This window comes from Apium graveolens, chromosome 11 (genome assembly GCF_009905375.1).
Source record: "Apium graveolens cultivar Ventura chromosome 11, ASM990537v1, whole genome shotgun sequence".
NCBI lineage: Eukaryota > Viridiplantae > Streptophyta > Magnoliopsida > Apiales > Apiaceae > Apium > Apium graveolens.
In genome coordinates this window covers 148190628-148206725 of record NC_133657.1, presented here as the reverse complement: position 1 = coordinate 148206725, position 16098 = coordinate 148190628, and the positions used below count along the sequence as shown (strand labels likewise).

The window sequence follows — 16098 nt, the reverse complement described above, 5'->3', positions numbered from 1 at the left end:
AATGGAAATGCAGGGAGAGCAAAAATGGCAAACTTCTCCCAACACGAGAGGAATGGTTAAAACGGAGTGGGAAGAATGTGTCTCCTGGTGGTAGCGACTATCATGTGAGAGATAGTTGAATTGTTAGAGATAGGAGCCAAGTCAAGTGCTTCAACTGTGGGGATACGGTCATTTTGCGCTCGAATGTCGAAAACCAAAGAAATTTAGACCACAAAAGGGAGAGGTGAACCTGACTCAATTAAATGATGATGAGCCTGCGTTACTTATGGTTCTGTGTGAAACAAATGCAGATGAAATTATTTTACTGACAGAGAACGAGAATTCAAAAACCAAGCAAGAAGTTGAGGCAAACACATGGTACCTTGACAATGGAGCCAGCAACCACATGACAGGACATCGAGAGAAGTTTGAGAATTTGGACAGAACAGTGAAAGGAGAAGTGAAATTCGGAGATGGGTCTGTAGTCAAAATCGAGGGCAAAGGATCTATCAAAATTATGTGCAAAAATGGAGAAGCCAGGGAGTTACATGGAGTTTACTATATTCCCACGTTAAGGAGCAACATTATCAGTTTAGGACAGCTTTCTGAGGAAGGGAATCGAGTCATTCTGAATGGTGAAAACCTGTGGGTTTTTTATAGCTGTGGGCGTCTACTCATGCAAGTTAAAAGATCTGGGAACAGGCTTTACAAAATTCACATAACTGAAGCAAAGCAACAATGTTTACTGATGCATCGTGAGGAAGAAACATGGTTATGGCACCACAGACTCGGGCATGTGAATTTTAAAGCGATACATTTGATGTCCAAGCACAATATGGCACATGGCCTACCTGCACTTGCCCAGTTAAATGAAGATCGCAGTGGATGCATCATGTCCAAACAGACTCGTAAGCCTTTCCCCTCTCAAACTAAATTTTATGCAAAATATGCCTTGGACTTGATACATGTTGATCTTTGTGGACCAATAACTCCATCTACACCTGCGGGTAATAGATATTTTATGCTTTTGGTAGATGACTACACCCGCATGATGTGGGTATATATGTTGAAAAATAAATTTGATGCTCTTCACTATTTTAAAAACTTTAAATTGATGGTTGAGAACGGAGCCGAACGGAACATACAAGTGTTGAGATCAGATCGTGGAGGGGAATTTTGCTCCAAAGATTTTAAATCTTTCTGTGATGAACATGGTATATTGAGACACTATACAGCGCCCTACACACCCCAATAAAACGGTGTGGTAGAGCGCCGTAATCGCACTGTTATGGCCATGGTTCGAAGTTTATTGAAGGAGAGATAGGTACCTACAAAGTATTGGGGCAAGGCAGTGAGGCACGCTGTATATGTGTTGAATAAATTACCAAGGCGTTCATTGTCTTCCATCACGCCGTATGAGGCTTGGCATAACAGAAAGCCTAGTATGGGACATTTGAAGATCTTTGGATGCACAGCCTATATGATGGTCCCATCCGTACACACAACTAAACTCGATAATCGAAGCAAGTTGGTAGTGCATTTTGGCAGGGAACCAGGGACTAAGGCGTACAGGTTATTTGACCCAGACACCAATAATATCCATGTCAGTCATGATGTGAAGTTTAATGAAGATCAAGCTTGGGTCTGGACTCCCCAAAACACCAGTAGTCCATTTGTTCCAAGCCACTGTACGCTGGACATCAGTGACACAGAATCTTCAATCACTCCCAATGAAACACCTGAGTTACAAACTCCGCACACCAGCTCTAGACCTACTGTTGATCCTACAGTCGACACTAGTGAGCTACGACAAAAGTATAGGAGTTTGACTGATATTTATGATCACACCACAGAGGTTGAACTGGCAGAAGAAGAATTGTTTCTTATGGGTATTGACGAGCCACTGTGTTTCGAACAAGCAGTGCAGGAGAAAGTTTGGCAGGTAGCAATGGACAATGAAATCGAATCCATTGAAAAAAATCGAACATGGGAACTGACTATGTTACCCAAGGGACATAAAGCTATCGATTTGAAATGGGTTTTCAAACTAAAAACCGATCAGCATGGTTAAATTACAAAGCATAAAGCTCGTCTCGTCGCCAAAGGTTATGCACAACGACAAGGCATTGATTATGAGGAGGTGTTTGCCCCTATCACCCGTTTAGAAACTGTGCGTCTTATCCTTGCTTTGGCAGCTAAAAATGACTGGGAGGTCCATCATATTGACGTTAAATCTGCGTTTTTAAATGGTACATTGCAAGAGGAGGTCTACGTCTCACAGCCAAAAGGGTATGTCAAAAGAGGGCAGGAACACATGGTCTATCGTTTGTTTAAAGCTTTGTATGCTTTATGTCAGGCCCCCGGGGTTGGCACTCATGTTTAAATCACTACTTGCTGCAACTGGGGTTTGTCAAGTGCCCTTTCGAGCACGCAGTTTATTCCAAACGCACCAGTACTGAGGTTTTACTTGTTGGTGTGTATGTTGATGATCTTATTATCACAGGCACAAAACTGTCAACCATTGTCAAATTCAAGGGGGAGATGAACAAAGAATTTGACATGTCTGACTTAGGCAAACTGACTTATTATCTCGGTTTGGAAGTGTATCAGGGTCGTGGTTTTATTGAAATTCGACAATCAGCTTATACGAAATAAGTTCTTGAATGAGCTGGTTTGGCAGAGTGCAATTCTGTGAAGTATCCCATGGAGTATAAACTGCAAATGCACATGGACAGAGAAGGGACTCCAGTGAACCCAACGTATTTCAAAAGTGTTGTAGGAGGGCTTCGTTATCTTGTGCATACACGGCCTGACATAGCCTATGCTGTTGGGATAGTAAGCCGGTATATGGAAAGGCCTACGGAGTTGCACATGAATGTCGTTAAACGCATTTGTCGATATGTAAAGGGGACACTGTGTTATGGTTTGTTGTATAGACAAGGATGTGGTGACTATATGTTATCAGGATTCTCGGATAGTGACATGGCGGGGAGTATGGACGATCGAAGAAGCACCGGAGGGATGGCTTTTAACTTGGACGAAAATCTTATTACCTGGGTATCTCAAAAGCAACGTTGCGTCGCTCTTTCTTCTTGTGAGGCCGAGTTTATGGCAGCCACAGCTGCGGCATGTCAAGCTATATGGCTTTAACGTGTTCTGAGTTATATCATGGATGTTAAAACAAGTCCAGTCATCATATATATCGACAATAGATCTGCTGTTGATCTCGCCAAGAACCCAACTTTTCATGGTAGGAGCAAACATATTGATTTACGGTACCATTTTATAAGAGATTGTGTTGAGAAGGGTCTCATTGTCATCAAGTATGTTAGCACAAACGAACAGCGAGCTGATATAATGACCAAGGCGTTGGCAGCGACTAAATTTGAGAAGATGAGGAATTTGTTGGGTGTCATGAAGCTTGAAGATCGTTTAGATTAAGGGGGAGTATGTTGGGTCATTTTTAATCTAAACATTGTATGGGTTTTTATTTGTCTGATTAGTAATAAACCAATGTTAGTTTGTTAACGTTGGAGAGTTTGATTTAGTCTAGGAAGTTGCTTTCATTTAGGAAGTTAGTGGAGATAAAACAGGAGATGAACATGTTTTGTAGGTGTGTGTGGTTTTAACTCTTATATGTATTTGCAGTAGTAATTTCAGAAGAAATAATAAGAACATAGAACTTTCCATATCAGTAATCTATACAATTCTGTATCTACATTCAGTTTTATATCTATCAGTACCCAACCCAATTAAGTAAAAATTAGGTCACTTGTGTCAAAATTTACGTTTTTTTAGATCCACACAAGAAAAAGGAGAGAGATAAGAAGGGTGGTGATAAGAAGTCATCTCCTTCTACTTTCTCAGACCCAGCGGCGGCACTACTCCGGCGAAGCTTCTCCGATCTCCGATTTTCGGTAAGTTCTTTCTCCTTGTTCCTTTCTTTCTTTCTCCTTCATCTCTTTTCTCCTTCCTTTCTTTCTCCTTCCATCTCTTTCTTCATCTCCTTTTTTTCTTTCTCTCTGGTAGTGTGTCTATATGTGTCTATACACACGTATACAAACACATACACAATCCTTCCTAGCCGACTTATATTTCCAAATAAATTTTATTAATATAAATAATGATTTTCACCTAATTTTTTTGCCTTTTTTAACACTATAAACTGAAATATTTTATTAATAGTTTTTATGATTTTTTCTGGTTTCTTTTATTTGATTTTACTTTTTAAGTTTCTTTTTTTATTTTACTTTTTAAATATGAAGTACAATTTTCTGAATCACTTTAAAATTTCTTTTATTTGATTTTACTTTAAAATATTAAGTAATATTTTACTGCATCACTTTAAAATTTTCAGTTTTTGTATTGCTTTTTAGAGATGCACAAAAAGTCTGGGCCCGGAAATCTGGCCTGGACCGATCCGGTCAAAGCCCGGCCCGGGCTTAGGGCCTTGACGGGCCCTATATTTTTAGGCAAAACCCGACCCTTTTATACACTCACTACATCAAAGGCACCCTTACAATCGTATATCAAATTTTACCTTTTTTGGAATCAAATTACAACAAAGCCAATAGACATCACTGTTACAGTAAACAACAAGTCATTCATTACACATAAATTCACTGCATTAGAAACAATTCTACAATCCATTTGCTTACTGTTGCTCTACAGTCTACACCTTCATTTGCTCATCCATTTGTTGCATCCTTGCATTTGTACCTGCAACTGCCACTAAGTTTAATAAATAATTTTGAGTTGGCTAAATACCCGAAAAGAAAAGTAAGATCAAATGATCCTGGATGGAAGTATGCATATTATCGTTTTCCGGAGACCAATAAAGATGTCGTGAAATGTATTCTTTGTGGGAATTCAAATCATGGGGGGATTAATTGATATAAACAACACTTGATTGGTGGCTATCCGGATATACTTAAATGTCCTAAAACAACCAAAGAGATTGCCAAGGAAATGAGTGATTATATGAAAAGTAAGAAGAGAAGCAGGAAGAATACGCAGCAGCAGCAGATTGAAGAAAACAGTGATGATGATGTTCAAGAAATACCCTCGGTAGCCTCCAATATGGTTCAAAGTTCAAAGTTATGTGTTGGCACCAAAGGCAAGGCTGCTGGCCAGCCTTTTAACTCCAAAATTCCAGCAGCAAGTACTAAATTTGCTACGTCAATGAAGTATAGTAGGACCCAGGAACAGGTTGTTGAAGAGAGGCACACCAAGGGAGCAAGTCAAAGCACTTTGGAAAATCGCTTTAGAACTCCGGAAGAGAAAGCAAAAGTCCATATGCATATTGCAAATTTTTTCTATGAATGTGGTATTCCTTTCAATGCCGCAAACTCTAGGAGTTATGAGGTGATGGTTGAGTCCATTGGCCAATATGGACCGGGTTTGAAGCCTCCAACATACCATGAATTGAGGGTGCCTCTACTTAAAAAAGCAAAGGAAGAAACCGAAAAATTGAAGGAGGATCATGAGAAAGCTTGGAAGAGGTATACTGATAATTACAAGGGATAAAATGACGCGTGTCTTCTTTTGTTATACTGATAATTACCAGGTAGGCCTGTCAATGGATCGGGTTTGAATCAGATCGGCCTAAATCCATATTCATATCCATTTATTTTTTCGGATTCGGATTCGGATCAGATCGGCTCCGGATTTCTTATAGGCTGATCCATATCCGGATCCGTTCGGATCATGGATTTCGGATCGGATATCTGCTCCATTTATGTATATTTATTTTTTTACCTTTAATTATTACAAAATCTATTTAAAATTGACAATTTCGAAAAATATTAAAATACAAGTAGAATATAACGAAGTCCAAAAATAAATTGCCAACTAAAATTTGCTTTTTGAAACAAAAATACTATTAGGTTGTATAGTATTTTAATTCTAACAATGAAAAAAGTTATGTTATAAAAGAAAAGTGTTATATGAATTGAGACTTGGGTTATGCGGCTCTAAAAGGTAAAATAATTAGGGTTATAGAAATGGACACTATAGAGATCGAACCGAACTAAATATAGATCATGGGACTTGACTCGAGGATAATGGGACTTGACTCGAGTATAACGGAACTTGACTTGGAAATGAAAGTATTATATGAATTGAGACTTGGGTTATGCGGCTCCAAAAGGTAAAAGAACTAGGGTTATAGAAATGCACTAGACTATAAAGACCGAATCGAAGGAAATATAGATAATGGGACTTCACTCTAGGATAATACGTTTAAAATTAGAATTATTAAAATATATTTCAAATACATTATATATATATAAACCAGATCGGGTTATTAACGGATCGGATCAACCTAAATCCATATCCGCTCCATTTATAATCGGATTTTTCTTATCGGATCGGATCTCGGATCGGATTTCTAATAGGTCGATCCATATCCACTAAAATAGCCTCGGATCGGGTCGGATCGGATTTTCGCTCCATTGACAAGCCTATTACCAGGGATAAAAAGCCTACATGTTAAATTACAATTTAATCACAAAGTATTATTATGAGAAATCTATACATGTGTCTTTTGATGACAAGAAGATTACAGGTCTAGAAGATGCAGATGACCATGACAAGTTGAGATTTGAAAATGAAGTACCATATGTTGAACTCTTAAATCCTGATCCTGACACAGTAAATCCTAATATCACTCCAAGCTCTGATGATCCACATGACAGTGGAAATTCTTCAGATACTGAAGCATATGTTGAGTGGGATCAGCATGATTCAAATCCAGAGTCTTCTACAAGTGATTCAACTTAAGAAACATCAGTAGATAAGTCAGTAGACTCTCATTCCTCAAGTTCTAATGAGTCAAATTACTGATAACAATGGAAACACTGATTTAGGGGGAGTATCAGGATATGATAGTGGTACTAGTCAAAGAAATAACAGAGAATTCATGGATAAGGGGGAGGTTCTTTTGTCAAGGAGTCAACTTCCATTGGCAAGAAAGTAGTCTAAGTCACACACACCTGACTTAATCACTGGAAATCCTGATAGTGGTGTAAGAACCAGAAAAGCTACTCAAAATAAATGTCTTTATCATTCTTTTCCATCTCAAACTGAACCCAAGAAGGTGGAAGAAGCTCTTCTGGGTTACAACAATGCAAGAAGAGCTTAATGAATTTGAAAGGAACAAAGTCTAAACTCTTGTGCCAAGACCAAAAAACAGATCAGTTGGTACAAAGTGGGTGTTCAGAAATAAAACTGATAGTGAGGGCAATACTACAAGGAACAAAGAAAGACCAGTTGCAAAGGGCTATTCACAACAAGAAGGCATTGATTATGATGAGACGTTTGCTCCAGTTGCAAGGCTTGAGGTAATAAGAATTTTTCTAGCATATGCTGCTCACATGAAGTTTAAATTGTTCCAAATGGATGTAAATAGTGCATTTTTAAATGGAGAACTCGAAGAGGAAGTTTATGTTGAACAGCCTCCAGGGTTCATTGATCCAAAGTATCCAGATCATGTCTACTTACTGGATAAAGCACTCTATGAACTAAAGCAAGCTCCAAGGGCCTGGTACGAAACACTTGCTCTATTTCTGATAGAAAGTGGTTTCACAAGAGGTACAATTTATAAAACTAGCTTTTATAAATATCATGGTAAGGAATTGTTATTAGTACAGATATATGTTGATGATATCATTTTCGGATCTACTAATGATAAACTCCGTGAGGGATTTGCAAAGCTAATGTAGTCAAGATATCAAATAAGTATGATGAGAGAATTGAGTTATTTTCTAGGGTTACAACTAAAACAGACCGATGAAGGGATCTTCATAAATCAATCTAAATACACCAGGAATTTTCTTAAAAGATTTGGAAGGTAAGACAGCTCAACTGCATCAACTCCCATGGTCACTGCAACCAAGTTAGATTTAAATACTGGTTCTTCAGTAGATATAACTAACTACAGAGGTATGATTGGCTCACTCCTATACTTAACTGCTAGTAGACGTGATATCATGTATGCTACCTGTCTTTGTGTAAGGTTCCAAGCTGATCCAAATGAACCTCATCTATTAGCTGTGAAAATAATTTTTAAATATCTCAAAGGCACCATGAATATGGGATTATGGTATCCTAGAGATTTAGATTTTAAGCTAATTGGATATTCAGATGCTGATTTTGCAGGATGCAAAATAGACAGGAAAAACACATCTAGAAGCTGCCAATTTCTTGGTGGCAGGTTGATTTCTTGGTTCAGCAAGAAACAAAAGTCAATTTTCACATCAACTACAGAAGCTAAATATATTGTTGCATAAAGCTGTTGTGAGCAGATTCTATGGATGAGAATCAGTTACTGGATTATGGGTTAGACTATTATGATATTCCTATATATTTTGATAATCAAAGTGGTAGTGCAATGACAGAAAATCCAGTGCAACATTCAATGACTAAACACATCAGCATTAGGTACCATTTCATAAGGGAATATTTGGAAAAAAGGTACGGTGGAATTTGTCTTTGTTCCAACAGATCAGCAATTAGCAGATATATTCATCAGGCTTCTCTGTGAAGCTACTTTCACAAGATTGGTGAATAAATTGGGAATGATATCAGGACATTTCTCAAACATTGATAATTAAGGAATAACTACTGATAGTTAGAGTATGGTATCTTATCATTATGAATCAATACTTGCTAGTTATTGATAATTATGTAAAATTTTGATTCCATGCAAGCATGCAATTAATTTCATTCAGTATCTGCATGTTAAACTCTGATTATGTGTATAACCTCTGATATGGGTCAAACTTGTTTTGACTGATAGGTCCTGATAGTAGTTGTTAAATTCTGATATCGGTCAAACTAGTGTTGATTGATAAATCCTGATGGTTTGTGATTAAATACTGATAATGGTCAAACTTTGGTTGACTATTATTTTATGATGATAATTTTTGAAGTTAATCAAATATTACCTTAATCAGTATTTTGATTACAGGGTTGAAGTTAGTTGCAAGTTGGTAATTTTTCGTGATTACAGTTGTTTACACAAGGACGTGATGATATGAAACATATTCAGTTAATGCAAAACTTTATTCTCGGGAACTGTGCATGCAGTAACACACGTTTACATGATTACTTTTATAGTCAATCATATACTGCCACATGTCCCATTAAATTGAAGTGTTTCTGAATTAGTGGAGTAATGTGTTATAAAATCAGTTTTTGATTTCAAATAACACTTTCCTTATCACTATTACTTTTCTCTTTGCTACTTTACCTTCTCTCACCCCGTAAACTTTGAAACCCTGAGTTCTGTTCGAACTTTTTCTTGCAAAATTAACCATGACTTCGCCTGTTGCTTCTAAATCATTTGATTATGGTGGTGCAAAGTTTGTGACTAACAACTATTCTGCTATCTTGAATAACAACAGTGTGAATGTTGACTGGGTTTGCTCTCACAGCTCCATCCACAATCTATGGTGACCAGGTGCTTGCTATTTGGAAGACTGGAGTCTATGATGATGGAGGAGCTAATGGGTCTCCAAAACTTGTATTTGAATTTGATAATAAGACAAGGATTGTAACTCCTCAAACTATAAGGGATGCATTGTAGTTGCCTACTCATACCTCCTACACTAGATTCATTGGAGATACTGAAATGATGAGATTCTTTACTGAGATAGGGTATGACAAGGATTTGAAGAACCTTGATCAATTAAAAAGGAATAGGCTCAGGAAGAAATGAAATTTCTTCACAAAGGCCTTCAACAACAAATCTTCTAATTTTGATGTCTTGCCCATCATGACACAACAAATAGGGTACTCTCTAATTCATGGTTCACATTATGATTATGGTAGATTAGTCTTGTCTTTTATAGGTGATAGGATAAATTCTGATAGAAATAAAGTATATAATGCTAGATTCCGTCAGTCGATTTCAATGTTTATTTTCGTGATACCCGTATCCCCTCTAATCAAATAGTGTCAGTGTTTAAATTGACAAAACGTGCTTTTTCTGACTTAATTTTACAAGTTAAAAATCGGTTGAATTTAGCTCTCTTGAGGTTGCCATTGGTTGCTAAGAACTTGCTCATTGCAAGGCTCCCTGAGACTTATGGTTTGCTTAACAGCCAGAGTGCTAAGCTACAGGAAATTACCATTAGAAACCCTCCTGTAGCTCACCCCGGCACAACAACCCACATACAAACCCAAACACAAACTCAAAAGACACCTCTTGTAAAAAGAAAGAAAGAATTGGCTAAGAGTTGCTTTGTCTAAGTTTCATATCTTTCATCCTAGACATATTTTATACCTTTCTATGCTCGGAAGAATAAGTATTTCTAACTGTACAATTACATAATATAGTTTTTGTTTGATTTAATTTTTATCGTCTATAAGAACATATATGTGTCGAAGTATTAAAATTATTTACCCGTTTAATTACAATTTCATTGATGATGGTTGGATAATATGACAAAGTTTACTTTCATCAATTTTATTCCTTTATGCTCACAGTGTTTGTTTAGTACATTTAATTAACTTATTGCGAAGTTCACATAATACAATTGGTCTTTCAGAAGAGAATCGAGCGACTTATAACCATTTCATGGTGTTTTGACTCTTTTCTGGTGGGGGGTGCGTCATCCCGAAGTAAAATTGCTTTGGGCAAAGCATATGGAGCTATTGTGCTTCCCCTTTCACTACCAATAAATTAATTCGGTAGAAATCATCAGGTGACAAACTTAGAAAATAGAGAAAAATGACGCGTACCTTCTTTTGTTATACTGATAATTACCAGGGATAAAAAGCCTACATATCAAATTACAATTTAATCACAAAGTATTATTATTATAAAAAGTTTACAAAATTTCATTTGTTTGATTATAGAGTACAACAAAATCTTATCAGGACGCCTCCCAAGTGCAATTGGAGGTCACTAACCTTTGCCATGGATCTTATCGGTCGACCATTTATTTAACCCTTTTATTGATAGCCCGTCCATTTTTAGTTTACTTGGTGGCAGCAAAGAAAAGTATGCCCAATCATAATGTGCGGCTTTGTTTATAAAGCTACAACAAGTAGCAATAAAACAATTTATCTCGGTGTGGTTTAAAATTGAATCTTAAAATGAGCTCGTAACATCTGCTAAGAAGATGTTTAGAATTTCATTTTTTTTTGTAATAAAAAATTAACCCTTGGTGCAACTAACTTAATGTGTGGTTCATCTTAATTAGTTGCAATTAAATTTATGTCATGTTGAAGTTACACAATATTTTTGTTGATTGGATGCCCGGAAATCTTACTCTGATTTTATTCTTGACGTGCAGTGGTCAAAAGATATTCTTGCTCCCTTGTGCGGAGCTCGAACAGAGGCAAGCAAGAGAGGGAATCAGGGATTAATTTGTTTAAGCATTCAATAGACCGGCTCCTCCAAGAAGTTGTTTTGCATGTCCTCGATTCGCTGGTATTGAGATCACTTCTTAATTTCTGTCCCTTTGCTTATCATAAGTGTGGTTGTCTTTATTGTTTTGTGTGCAAATGAATGTTTGAGCTCGTTCTACATGGTTTACGAATTGCTTAATTTATTCTTCATCATAACAATAAAAAAATTAATTGCATTTGAGGAGTATCTTGCTTTTAGTACTCCCTGTCACAAATCAGGGGATAGTGTCCTTTGTGCGAGAGAGGTTTGTAAATTATTATGTTGTCACTGTTTAATAAACTGACACACAACAGGTTTTAAGAAAATTAAGGCAGTTGGTGATGCCCATTTTCATTCTTTTCTTTTCTTTTAATGTTGAAATTCATTATATTTGCGTATTGGAGCGCAGTTAGAAAATCAAGATTCACAACACAACATAGGATGTTCTAGGAAAAGAAAAGAAATAAAGTTCATTGTATGTTTTGGTATGGTGTGCCAGGCCCAGCTATAGTGCAACACTTGGGCGACACATGAGGACCCCAATAACAAGCTATTGTTGCTGGACTCCCCGTATAAAAAATTACGTTAATGTCATGTGGAACGTTGGATCAAATATCAGATATTAAATTGATAAGAACAAGAACAGATACTACACTTGATCTTAGCCAAAAGGCCGAGAAAGGCTGGACTAAACGGTATTGGTGACTTTGTTTATAAAGCTGAGATCAAGTAGCCACCGTGCATAACATCTCGTGGTGGTGTAGAACTCGAATAAGTACTAAACTTCAGATATTACTGCAACTGCCATAGAAGATGAGGCGAATTTGAAAAAATAGAGTTGCTTTATCTAAGTTTCATATCTTTCATCCTAGACATATTTTATACCTTTCTATGCTCGGAAGAATAAGTATTTCTAACTATAAAATTACATAATATAGTTTTTGTTTGATTTAATTTTTATCGTCTGTAAGAACATATATGTGTCGAAGTATTAAAATTATTTACCCGTTTAATTACAATTTCATTGATGATGGTTGGATAATATGACCAAGTTTACTTTCATCAATTTTATTTCTTTATGCTCACGGTGTTTGTTTAGTACATTTAATTAACTTATTGCGAAGCTCACATAATACAATCGGTCTTTAAGAAGAGAATCGAGCGACTTATGACCGCTTCATGGTATTTTGACTATTTTCTGGTGGGGGGTGCGTCATCCCAAAGTATAATTGCTTTGGGCATAGAGTATGGAGCTATTGTGCTTCCTCTTTCACTACCAATAAAGTAATTCGGTAGAAATCATCAGGTAACAAACTTAGAAAATAGAGAAAAATGACGCGTGCCTTCTTTTTTTATACTGATAATTACTGGGGATAAAAAGCCTACATGCCAAATTACAATTTAATCACAAAGTATTATTAATATAAAAAGTTTACAAAATTTCATTTGTTTGATTACAAAGTACAACAAAATCTTATCAGGACGCCTCCCAAGTGCAATTGGAGGTCACTAACCTTTGCCATGGATCTTATCGGTCGACCATTTATTTAACCCTTTTATTGATATCCCGTCCATTTTTAGTTTATTTGGTGGCAGCCCGAACTCTTTAGTGCTTGTAGTTTTGTTTTTGTCTTGCTACCCGCCTACCCCAGCCCTGTCCGCTGCCACAGGTCCAACCACCAAATTAATCCTTGGTAGATGTATATTAGTTGTTTAATGTTATGAGGAGATTGTGTGTAAAATATTTCTGGATAAGATTGTGGTTTGAGAAACAGTGGAAAACACTAGGCTCATTTATGTTCCAAACAGCGGTATGTTAGGTAAAATTCTATGTGTATATCCTGGAAATTCAAAATCTTAACAACATCTCACACACGTTATATGAAATCATAAAGTGTTATTTTTTGATAAATATTAGAATAGATTTGTTGGGTGTGCCAGACCTGAGAAGTAGTGCAACACTCGAGCAACACGCGAAGACCCCAATGTCAAGCCATTATTGTGGGACTCACCAGTTTATAAATTAAATTTAATACCACATATCAGATGTTAAACTTGTTAGAAAATGGAAAGTTTGAGGCATATTTTATATATGTTCTTGATATGATTTCCGGAAACTAACACTTGGAGGTTGTTTCTTGACATGAGGACTTAAACTTTCATATTTGGATCTAAGATATTTTCTTAGTGGAATCCATGAATATATTGAGACAAAGTTGTTTGTTTGAAATGGGTTATGGGGATTTTGTCCCACATTGGTATTGTAAAATAAAAATATTGAGTTTATATAGCATCTTGTGTTAGTGTTGTTTACAACTACTAGCATAAGTGGAATGCTTGTGTGGCCTAGTGCTAGTGGGAACTCTTATATTTTTTTTTCTATTACAAGTTTAATTATTTATATTGATTATTTAATTATTAATATAAAATATATTGAGTAAGGATTATTTTAATCATACTCTGAATATATTTTGTAATATTAATATTAATTAATCAGGATATAATATAAATAATAAGGAAAACCCATTTTGTTTACTTTTTCTGTTTTGTTACTTGGTGTACCACATCGAGTAAAATAGAAGAAGAGCAACTTGAGATGCCTATATATTGAAATGTATACTTGAGATTAAAATGACACAAGTCTCGGTGCCTACCTCGCAAACATATATGAGTTGCATAGGTTTTTTGGGCAAACTGAGGTGCGAGTCGCCGTTGATCATTGCTGGTTCTGTGGCTAGATTGATCTGTTGCTGTTTTATCCTGGAAGCGATATTGCTGCATTCCATCACAGCTTAAGTGGAGGGCAATAATCTCTTCAAGAACATTCAAGTCCTCTTGAAGGGTTTGGCGACTCAGCTGTTGTGTTCTTCTTCTTATCAGAATTTGAAAAGCGATAAGAGATAAGTTTTCTTTACTTTCTTTGTCAATTACAGTCTTTATAGTTTGTTATTGCCTTCGTGTTTTATTTCGTTAATTGGTTATTTGCCATGTTCTTGTTATTATATATATAACTGCCCATTGTTGCTGTGTAGATAGAATTATACCCAACAATCTTGAAGAGATTAGCTGTGTTATATATTAATTAGCAAGATGGTTAATGAAACTGCTGATGTTCCTAAAATTATTGAGACTGGTTTTGGTTCTGGTGGTACTACTACCATTGACTGGACCACGTATCGTTTTCCCCATCCAATTGATTTATCGGGTATGCCTAATAAATTCAGTGGTGGAGCTTCTTTTTCTCGTTGACAGAAAAAAATGAAGCTCTGATTAACGGTTAAGGGTCTATGGTTAGTGGTACAGTATGATCCTCCTGAGTTGGATCAAGAGAAAGCTGAATCTGTTAAGGTTTATGCTTTATGGGCTGAGAAGGAAAGGGTGGCCATGGCAGCTATTTTGGCATCCTTGGAGAACACCTTGTTTGATGTTTATTCATCAGATGCCTATACTGCTAAAGTCTTATGGGATAAGCTGGACCAAACCCATAATACTGATTCTCAAGGATTTGAGAAGTATTATGTGGCTATGTTTCTTGATTTTAAGCTGGTGGATGGAAAATCCATGACTGAACAAGTTCATGAGTTTGAGATGTTAGTTCATGATTTGGGTGAGTCCGGTATGGTCTTGCTTGAAAAGTTTCGAGTGATGTCTGTGATTGAAAAGCTCTCTAAGTCTTGGGATGAGTTTGCTCTCTCCCTGAAAAGACAGAAAGGAGAGATCACATGGACTAACTTGATGTTGGACATCTCAGTACGGGAGCAGCACAAGTCCAAATAGGGACATGTGTTGCATGTGGAACATGGGAGCTCGAAGGTAAATGTAGTGACTGTAGGACAGAAAATAAAGGTAGTCACGAAGAAGGCTAACACTAAACCTGACAAGAACAAGGCTAAGAAACCAAAGGCGAACAAACCATGTTGGTCTTGTGGACGGGTTGGTCATTGGAGCAAGGACTGTCCAAGTAAGAAAGCTAAGAAAGCTGGAGTGGTAGCTCAAGCAAATACTGTGCTTGGACTTGGAACCACGAGTGGGCCAGTAGCTAACATGGTCATTGGTGAGGTTGTTGCCTCTGGAACCGATGACTGGTATGTTACTTACCACCCTGTACTACTTTCCACTTATCTGTCACGTGAGTGGTTGATTGATACTAGAGCTAATGTACATATTTGTGCTGATATTAGCTTGTTTGTATCTTATCAACAGTCATGGAGTGACAGTGACGATGGGGAATGCTAGTGCTGCACAAGTGCTTGGAATAGGAAACGTGGACCTGAAGTTTGCTTCTGGGCGGATTCTATCTCTCACTGGAGTGTATCATGTTCCCTCTATTCGTAGAAATATTATAAGTGGAAGTTATTTAGTTAAAAAACGGCTTTGAACTTTCTTTGAAGTGTAATAACGTAGTTATTACTCATACTAGTACATTCTTTGGCAAGGGTTATTTGTCTAATGGTTTGTTTTAATAAATGTTGAACCCATTTTGGGTGGTTTTATTAATGATAGTGTTGCACCTTCTGTTAATTGTGTAGAATTATCTGATTTGTGGCACTTACGACTTGGTCATTTTAATTCTTGGTGCTCTAAAGAATATGTTGAATTTAGAGTTGATTCCAAAGTACGCCATTGATAAGAAATCTAAGTGTCAAGTGTGTGTAACTGCTAAACAAACAAGGATATCTTTTCATAATGTTGTTAGGGATTCAGACTTGTTAGATTTAGTACAC

At 36.7% G+C, this 16098-nt stretch overlaps 1 non-coding gene across 1 annotated transcript; it reads right to left on the bottom strand.

Moving 5' to 3' along the window:
* Window positions 1-11859: 11859 nt before the first annotated feature.
* LOC141699453 (U2 spliceosomal RNA) lies at window positions 11860-12059 on the bottom strand. Its single transcript, XR_012565916.1, has one exon. It is a non-coding gene; the product is annotated as a U2 spliceosomal RNA (small nuclear RNA).
* Between the last annotated feature and the right edge of the window lie 4039 nt (window positions 12060-16098).